We start from the raw sequence: 8,785 nt of genomic DNA, 5'->3' as shown, positions 1-8,785 counted from the left end.
CACCTCCCCACCCTGACGCTCGGATCGCACTTGTGCTTTGACTCCGCGGCCATCGCTGGTCAGCAGCGAGGCCAGGAGCCACGTGAGAGGAAGTTGCAGCATCACATCCCTTTTCCCTGAATGACTGTTTCCTGAGAACTGGTCTAATTACCAAATTGGGAACGAACCCTGATGGAACTCTGGCACGGTCCCTTTGCTTGGGTTTTCACGCTGTTCCCCGTTCACGCAGGTTCGACTCCAGTTCCTTCCCTGTGGGACAGTGAGAGGCACGGGTCGCAGGCGTAGGTAACTGGTCTGCGTCGGGGCAGGGTTGGCTGGGCTCTGCCCCGGCCACTGACCGGTCCTCCGCACGTCAGTGGGAGCCGCGTGAACCCATCGCCGCTTCCTGGTCACCGCAGCCTCCCCGCGGAAGGCGGAAGTCACCCGCTCTCTGGGGTTCTCGGGGTCTCAGGGACCCTGAGCAGCTGCTCAGCATCTGGGCCTGGCGGCCCTCCGGGACTCTCATGGGCCTCGGTCCCTCGTGGAGCGTCTCTGCTGGAACAGCAAGTGGTTCTGTCTTCCGCAGGAAAGGCTGCGAGCCGGGCAACATGCCGGGCCCTGAGCCCCGCAGAACACCCCGCCTGACCCTTGGCCTCCCACGGGGCCCCTAAAATCCTTCGCTTGAGCTTGTCCCTGGTCTGGGCGCCCTGTCCCTGATGCCAGAGCGCACGGCGCCCGCTCCCAGCTCCTAATGCAGGCTGTGGCAGGTACGGCTGTGGCAGGTGCGGCTGTGGACGGCTCTTCAAGCTCCCTGCCCCGCGAAGACACTTCCCGCTCTCGAGTCGTGCGCGAGCATGTTTGTTCGCGTGGCCGGGGGCCTCTGACATCGCTCCGAGCCTCTGCGACGGCAGCCCCTCAGAGAGTGCGGATTGTTGGTCCCGTTCTGCGCTCCCTGGGGGCCTGCCGGTGCCGCCCAGTGAGCTGAGCCTGGCGAACCCCTGAGCCCTGAGACCTGCCTGAAGTCTGAGCAGCAGGCCCCGTGGTGACAGAGCCCCAGACGTGTGAGGCGAGCAGCCAGCCATGCCCGAGGGACAGCGACGGAGAGCTGCCCCTGGGAGGAGCTGCACAGGACGTTGTGGTGGGGCTCCTGGCGCGGCTGCCCAGGCACAGAGCCCTGCCGTGGCCTGGCCCCGGACGTGGCAGGCCCACGGTGCATGTGGAGCCTGACCGAAGGGCCGCAGTTTCCACGCGGAGGACGTGGGTTTGGTCAGTGACAGCAGACTGTCAGCGGATCATTGAGGAGACTAAGTGCCTAAAGTTGGGTTTCAAAAGCATTGACGGACGGAGCCCGGCTCTGGTTGGGCAGGTGGGCATGTTGGGGACAGAGGATGGGCCGTTAGCAGGTTCCTATGACCTTCCTGGCCAGGTGACTGGACCCGGGCCGGCGCAGCTGCTGCAGTGAGGGGGTGTTTCGGAGACACGCTGGGGAGACTCGGCCTCTGGCACCCGGGAACCCACGGGGGTCAGGGTCAGACACAACCCCTGGAGGTGGGACCCCCACGGGAGTCGTGGGCCCAAGGGCCGAGAACAACACCAGCCGCGGGTTTGGCTTTGGGGGGTGTCTAGAGCTGGTCAGAGACACGTCCTGGGGACAGCGGCTCGCTGTGCAATCCGGACAGTTACCGACGGTCGGGAGATACGGATTTTCTCCGCATGATCTGAGTCTGGGGAGCGGCGCTTCCCTTTTTCCCACCCTTGAGGTTCTCTGCCCTGGGCTAAAAGTGGACGATGCTGGCAGGAGAGAGCTGGCCACCGCGAGGCCGAGGTCACCAGAAAGGGACATTTATCTTGAGCTCGGCTGGGTAAATGATGAAAAATTATGTTTGCGCGATAAGATGATGAAAGGGAAATGGGAACTGGCTTCAGGGCTCCAAGGGTGCAGAGGCGACGTCAGACACAGCGAGGGCCACACGGGCTTGGGAAACAATGTCCTGTGTGTGCCCACAGGCCGCCACAGCCCAGCAGGTTTGACCTCGAGTGTGTCCAAACAAGGAGGTATGAGCCACTGACCTTCACGGGTTATCAAGGCAGCGCTTTCCCACCCTTTCCCCGAAGGGTGCCTGCCCCCAACGTGCTGTGCCGCCCCCGCGCCCCCCACCCCGTGTGCTCCAGCGGGGACCTCGCCAAGGCCCTGCCCTGGGGAGCGGCAGAGCCGGACACAAAGCCAGGACAGCCTTCAGCCTGGGCCAGAGCGAAAACGATCAGGAGTGTTTTAAAAAGTGTTTTTTCTAGAAAGTCTTTATTATGGGCCACTCCTCCCATTTTACTTTGTCACATTCCTCCTCCTGTGTTTCTGGTGGCCAGGCTGGCCTTTTCGCCTGTCTGTATGTCCGTCCCCGTGCGGTCACACTCACCCGTGTGCTGCGCTGGACTCGTCTGCAAACACGCACATCAGGACACTCGGCTCCTAAAGTCTCGGCCCGCGTCTCCCGGGAATGTGAACGCTCTCTGGGGCCCCCGGCACTGTCATGGCCGCGGAGAGCCTGGCGCTTGTGGGTGCCAGAGGCTGGCGGATGCTCCCCTTGTTCTGAAGTCAGTTTTCTAGAGCTGCTTGTTCCCACCACCAAGAATACAAAAGGAACAGAGGAAGCCTGAGAGGGAGACAAACCGTGAGAGACTCTTGATCTCAGGGAGCAAACAGAGTTCTGGGGGGAGGGGGAGGGAGGGGGGGAGGGGGGGGGTGGCCAGAGATGGACAGCGGGGAGGGTGTGTGTTGTGGGGAGTGCTGGGAAGTGTGTAAGCCTGATGAGTCACAGACCTGTACTCCCGAAACAACACATTATGTTAATAATAAAAAAAAAAAATACGACCGAGGTCCAAACATCTTGTTTCCACTCCTCCTTTAGTGTCGAACATGTCTCTGCTTCTTAAAAAAGTTCGCGGTGCTGGGCTTGTGAAGAGTCAGGGCCAAGCGTTACCTCGAATCCTGGACATGTCTGTGAGCCTCGGGGTAAACCTTCTGGGAGCAGCACCACATGGTGACACCTGAACCTCTCTCAGCGGCACCCGGGGACGTAATCAGGACCAGCAGTTCTAAGATCCATCGCTTAATTCAAGGCCACCAGACCTTTCCACAGGACGGGTACATTTTTACCTTTGTCATTTGTAAGGGAAATTGTTCACCAGACTTAAGGACATTTTACAAAGGGAAAAAATGGCAAAATGTGGATTTCCTGTTGCCCACCAGTAGTTGGTGGCTTAGGCAGCCATTGGTCACCCTTGCCAGACTCAGGGGTTGCAGAATGGTCATTGTCTAGCTAGTCACTCTCCTACATTATCAGCTGATGTTCTTCCTTTGAAACGGGACTTCCTGGTGAGCGTCCGGCTGGCTCGGCCGGTAGGATGTGCAACTCTTGATCTCGGGGCTGTGCATTTGGGCCCCACATCAAGTGTAGAGATTATTTAAGTAAATAAATAAAAATAAACTTTAAAAAAAGTCATGAACACATGAAATGAGTCTCCCTCTGCTGCTCTCCGCTTTTCCTGGAAAAGATCAGACTCCGTACGTCTTTCCTGAAGTATCGACTCGATTCTCTGCTGCGCACACAGCGGGACATCACCACTGGCCGCAGCGGCACCAAGGGTCCATTCTCAGGTGGGGGCGCGGGGAGCCTCCAGGCTGCGGCGGGCCCTGGGGGCTCAGCCCTGCTGTCTTCCAGGTGGGGGACTGGTCTTCTGCCCATCGGGGGTCAGGTCCAGCCTGGTGGCGGGAAGCCCTGTGTGCCCGGGAAGCTTGTGTACCACCCAGGTTCATGGCTGTGCAACATGTGTGACTACCCTTCGCAGCCTGGCACGTAGGTCTGTTCACACCGCTCTGTCCCATTGCAGGACCCTCACGGTCGTGAGGTACAGTAGGACGCAGTGTCGGACCTGGCCGGCGCTGCCACCAGCCCGGCTCACTCCCAACCGGTGACCCGGCAGCCGCCGCATCGTGGAACCACCATCGGTGAGGAAGCCGACTTGCCACGTGTGTTTTCTCTAACTGTCCGGGTGGGTTTGTGGGCACCTGGGACCCTGTGATCACATCAGGGATCAGGACGGGGCGGGCTCACGAGCAGCTCGTCCAGGCGCACTGTCCTCAGTATCGTCTTCACACCGGCCTTTCCCTGACGTGAGCGGAGCGGGCTGGGCGACCAGCTGGCCCGGCTTGTGCGGGACTCGGGGGCCCTCAGGATGGAGCTCTTTTGGTGCTAAGGCTGGGAAGGTCCCAGAAAGCTGTGATGGGATGGTCACCCCAAGTCCCGGAGCCAGTATGCGGCACCAGACAAGGTCTTGGGTAAAATCTGCAGGGACAGTCAGGGCTCGGGGACTGAAGTGCGGCATGAGCGAGGGGCTTGCTATTGTTCAGCCACACCTGTGGCGCCCGTCCCTCGCCTGGGTGTCCGTCGTCACACCTGCGGTGCCCGTCCCTCGCCTGCACCCAGGAGGGTTTCCAGCAGCAACTCCAGCTGTGTCTCTGTCCCCAGCATTTCCTCTCCCCCCCATCTTCATCAACAGTCTGGCCAAAGACATAGAAGTGCTTGCCGGTTTGCAGACGACCTGACGTCAGCGGGAATAACTCCGAGTCTCACTCCTGGAGGCTGTGTTTTCACGCCCCGTGATGAGCCTTATGTCCTGCGGAGGGCCCGGCACTTTCTCTCTGGGTGGGCTCCTATCCAGACCAAGGAGGTGCCTGTGGCCTGAGAGCAGAGCCCAGTTACTTCTCACCCAAGTACAAAGAGGACGGTCTCCGAAGTCACTCTGCTGTCTCAGCCCCCAGTTTGCCACAAACATCATTCCATTCGGCTGCATCGGCACCTACTTTCTACTTCTGAAAAGCCGATGGGGAATCCAGAACATCTTTACTGCCTCTGGGAAAACGGTCCTTAATGAAAGTAAAGCTAGGCCTGCACAGAAGTCCAAGATGAACCCACGGTGCTGAAAGCCGTCCCCGCTCCCAGAAGGCTCTAGAGGGGCACCTGGCACCCACACGCCCTAAACCCGGGCCTGACATGATTTCTAGTCTTGTTATTACTTCCTTTGCCCAGGCCTGGCCAAATGTCTGATTTCCTAGAAAGAGGGGACTCAGAGCAGATGTGCCCGGGGCCGTAATTACCAGCCACGCGACAAACGCAGATTTCCCAGGAAGGGCTTCCAGGGCTCCTGCCTGCCGAAAAGCTAGTTCCTGTGCGTAGGGCAGACCCCGAACTTATTTAACTCATCAAAAATACGACGTGATTATTTGAGATTTATTTTATCCTCGCCCGCAAACTTCCGCTTCGTGAAGGGAGTGCATTCCGAGCTGGCCCAAAGCCGCAGGTGGGTCCGTCTAGCCCTCATTAGGCCCTTGTGCTTTTTGGCTCATACAGACGACGAGATTTTTAAAGTGCTCTCTGCTTTCTAAATCAGATTTAATAGAGCAGCCAGCATCTGCTTTTCTGCTTTAGCACCTGTGGGACCAACACGGCGAGACCAAGCTGCAGGGGCGCCTGGCAGCAGGGGCTGGGCCTCGGGGAGGCTGCAGACCCGGGGTCTGTCCCAGGACGTGGCCCCTGCCCTCCACACCCTGTAAATTCACCCAGAACCGTGACACGGAGAATCCTAAAATACGGTGTGGGCTTTGGGAGTTGGGCCTGCTGCTTTCTGTCCCGCGTGTGTATGAACAGACGTGTGCACCTTGGTTCCTGTTGGCACAGCTCTGCGTTCCTGCAGAGGGTTTGCACGAGCCCCGTCTTCCCCAGAGCGGTGGGTCTGGGCTGCTGTGGACGCTGTAGAAGGAGGGGCCCCATGGCCACCCATTCCTTTCCAGAGCTGCTTCCCCCCAGGTGGGTCTTCCCTGGGGCGAGACTCGGCTCCTATGGGGCCTGGAGGAAGCCGGCTGCTCGGCCCAGGGCTGTGGCCACCTGCCGGTGCGAGAGACGAGCATTTCCAGAGCTCTCGCTGCAGGCCTTCAGGCCGAGCTCCTGCAAAGTGTGCCGCAGAAGAGAAGTGGCCACTGGTCTCGAGGAAACATGTGTTTGGCAGTGATCTCGTGTGAGGGATTCTGTGATGGAAGATGTTGCCGTGGCCCCCCAGCGATGAGGGGCCTGGCCCGCTGGTGGCAGTCAGTGGTGCCCGGATCCTCAAGGCTGGTCGGGCCTCTGGTCTCCGCTGACCCCCTTTTACACCGTTCCAATGGTTTAGGGGACTCTCCGGGGGCAACCTGTCATGTGTGCCACACGCCCACCAGCCAAGCGCGGCCCAGGCCCGGGCCCTGGGCTCCCCACGGGCAGCGCCGGCCAGCCGGGCAGAATCGTGCAGCACCTGTCACCTGTGCGCGGGAGGCCTGGTAGGAGCCAGAGAGCATCACAGCACCTGTGATTAGGAGGGCAGCTGGCACTGGAGGCCGAGGAACATTTATGAGTAAACAGGAATTACTTCTGTTCTCTGATTATGAAGGTCACGGTGGTTGAACCCTGTCGGGAAGGTCTCAGACCCATTATCTGCTTAAATAGACCTAGGAAAGAAAACACCGGCAGTCATTAAAAGTGAATTACTTTGTTTTTTGAAGATAGAAAGCCTCCAAAGCCTCACAGTGTGGGGGACGTTGGGGCCCCGCCGTGGCCACCTGCAAATGAGGAGCTTCAGACGGAAAAGCTCACAGGCAGCCACCAGAGACCCGGGCAGGTCTCGAGCTCCCCTGGCGGCTTCTAGAAAACACCGGATTTTTTAAGCCATTGTGGAAGCTGCCAAGAGTGCACAACAGGGCATGTTTTCTTTACCTGAGAAATATGGGAAAGGATTTCTGAGAGCTACAAGATCAGCCTAGATTTCTGGTTTAAATCTAGGAGAGGACTTGCGTTTTCTGAGGCGCGGCCGTTATTTTGCAGAGCCAAGTGTCGGGTCAGGGGCGATAATTTCCGTCCCTCCAGACTCAGCGACCCTGGCTCCTCCTCTCACCGCAGCCCTCAGGCTCTTTGGGGATGTCCTCGTCAGGACTGGCTTGTCTGAGCTTCATTCAGAAAGGCTGAGGCCTGTATCGGAGAGGGGCGGGCGGTTGCCACCTGGAGGTGGGCGGCGCAGCGCAGGCCACTGACGGAGAGCCAGGCCGGAGGGCCGCCGGGACATCGGGGGCTGCTGCTAACTTTGCCGAGCTGGGGGGAGAGCAGCAACTTGACTTACGGGCTCATTTTATGTGTTCATCTCTGTGGACCCTGGGAGCTCTGGGAAGTTTAAAAAGAACCCGAACAGACCTAGAATAGACTCAGCGGCAGAGTAGAGGTGCCCAGGGGCGGAGGGAGGGGTTCTTGTTTAATGGGGATGGAGTCTCTGTTGGGGCTGCTGAAGAGGTGGTTACAGACAGTGCGGACAGGTACACAGCATTGTGAGTCCGTGCGGTGCCCCTGACCTGTACACTCACAGACGGCGACAACGGGACGCATCGTCACGTGTGTCTGAGCATAGCAAACGCCTGTGGCAGAGTTTGTTGGTTGTTTCCCAACATCCACTCACCAGCTTGGTCCCGCCAACCAGAGCCAGGCCTGCAGCCAACCGGAAACACCCCGTTCCGGCTCCCACGAGGCTCCCGGGGGCCGTGTGACGATGCTCGCCAGTTGAAGAGAACGTGTCCGTTTCTGAACCCCTTGCAGGGTAGGCGCTTATTCGCCCTTTGCCCTTTGCCCCGGTGGCTGGGTTGCGGGGGCCCAAGCGCCATCCCAAACCGTGGAGGAAAAGCCATGAGATCATGGGCGTGGGGCCCTGGTGCTTGTGGGCCCCCAGCCAAGCCCTGGACAGGCTAGGTGCATAGGAGAGAAACAAACGTCTGTCTGTGTGACACTCTGATTTCTGGGACTCTCCTGTCCCATCAGCCCCCCAGTTCTGACTGGGACGCTGGTGGCTGCTGTCCAGGCACGGATACCACTAGCAGGCCCCGTGGCCAGTGACACACCGAGCAGGAGCAACGAGGGCCACAGGCTCATCAGCAGGGCACTCGCATTGTAGCCACGTCCGGGATGCTGTCCCCCGTCCCCGACCGGCTGCTCAGCCCCAAGGCCCACGGCATAGAGAGCGTGGCCCTGTGGTTCTGGCCTTCTGTCCGGCGCCTGGCACACGACAGTAAATACCCCTTGAATCAAGAAGGCAGGGAGCCACCCGTGGTCTCCAGCCCTGTGGCAGGCACCGGATCAAAGAGCGCGGCCTGTGGGACAAGCCACTGCGAACACCGCTTGGCTGGTCCGGGGAGAGGGGGCTCCGCAGCCCCCCGCCGGCCTGTGTCCATGCGCCCCCGACGAGCACGCATTCATCGGGGCTCTGCCCACATCACGTTCGCGAACAAGCGTGGGTCAGACGGGAGTCATGTCCCCACGCAAGGCGAGCTGGGACCTGCCAGGACGCCGGGGCCGAACCACCGGCTGCCAACAGCATCGCCCTCGCTCCCTCGGTCTCTGCGGATGGGTCCCAGATGCAGGGGGAGTGGGCCCCCAGGTGCCCAGGCCCCCGACAGGCAAGCCCAGGAGGGCAGTGAATGGAGAAGGGAGACCCCACGAGCAAGAGGCCGCAGGCTCCGAGGGAAACCGCAGGAGGGCAGTGGCTGTGACCGATGTCCTCTGTGCCCAGAGCTGCCGTTCCCCGCAGCCTCGGCGAGGCGGGCGCTGCCCTTCCGCACCGGGCCAAGGGCGACCTTGCCGCTCAGAGAAGTGACGTCCCTTGCCTGAGGCCGCCCAGTCGGTGTGTGCTGACCCTGGGTTTGCCCCCACCTCTCCCCACCCCCGCCGGCTCTGTGCCATGA

Source organism: Mustela nigripes, chromosome 4 (assembly GCF_022355385.1).
Source record: "Mustela nigripes isolate SB6536 chromosome 4, MUSNIG.SB6536, whole genome shotgun sequence".
Lineage (NCBI taxonomy): Eukaryota > Metazoa > Chordata > Mammalia > Carnivora > Mustelidae > Mustela > Mustela nigripes.
The sequence above is the reverse complement of the archived record's forward strand: the minus strand, read 5'-3'. Positions refer to the sequence as shown.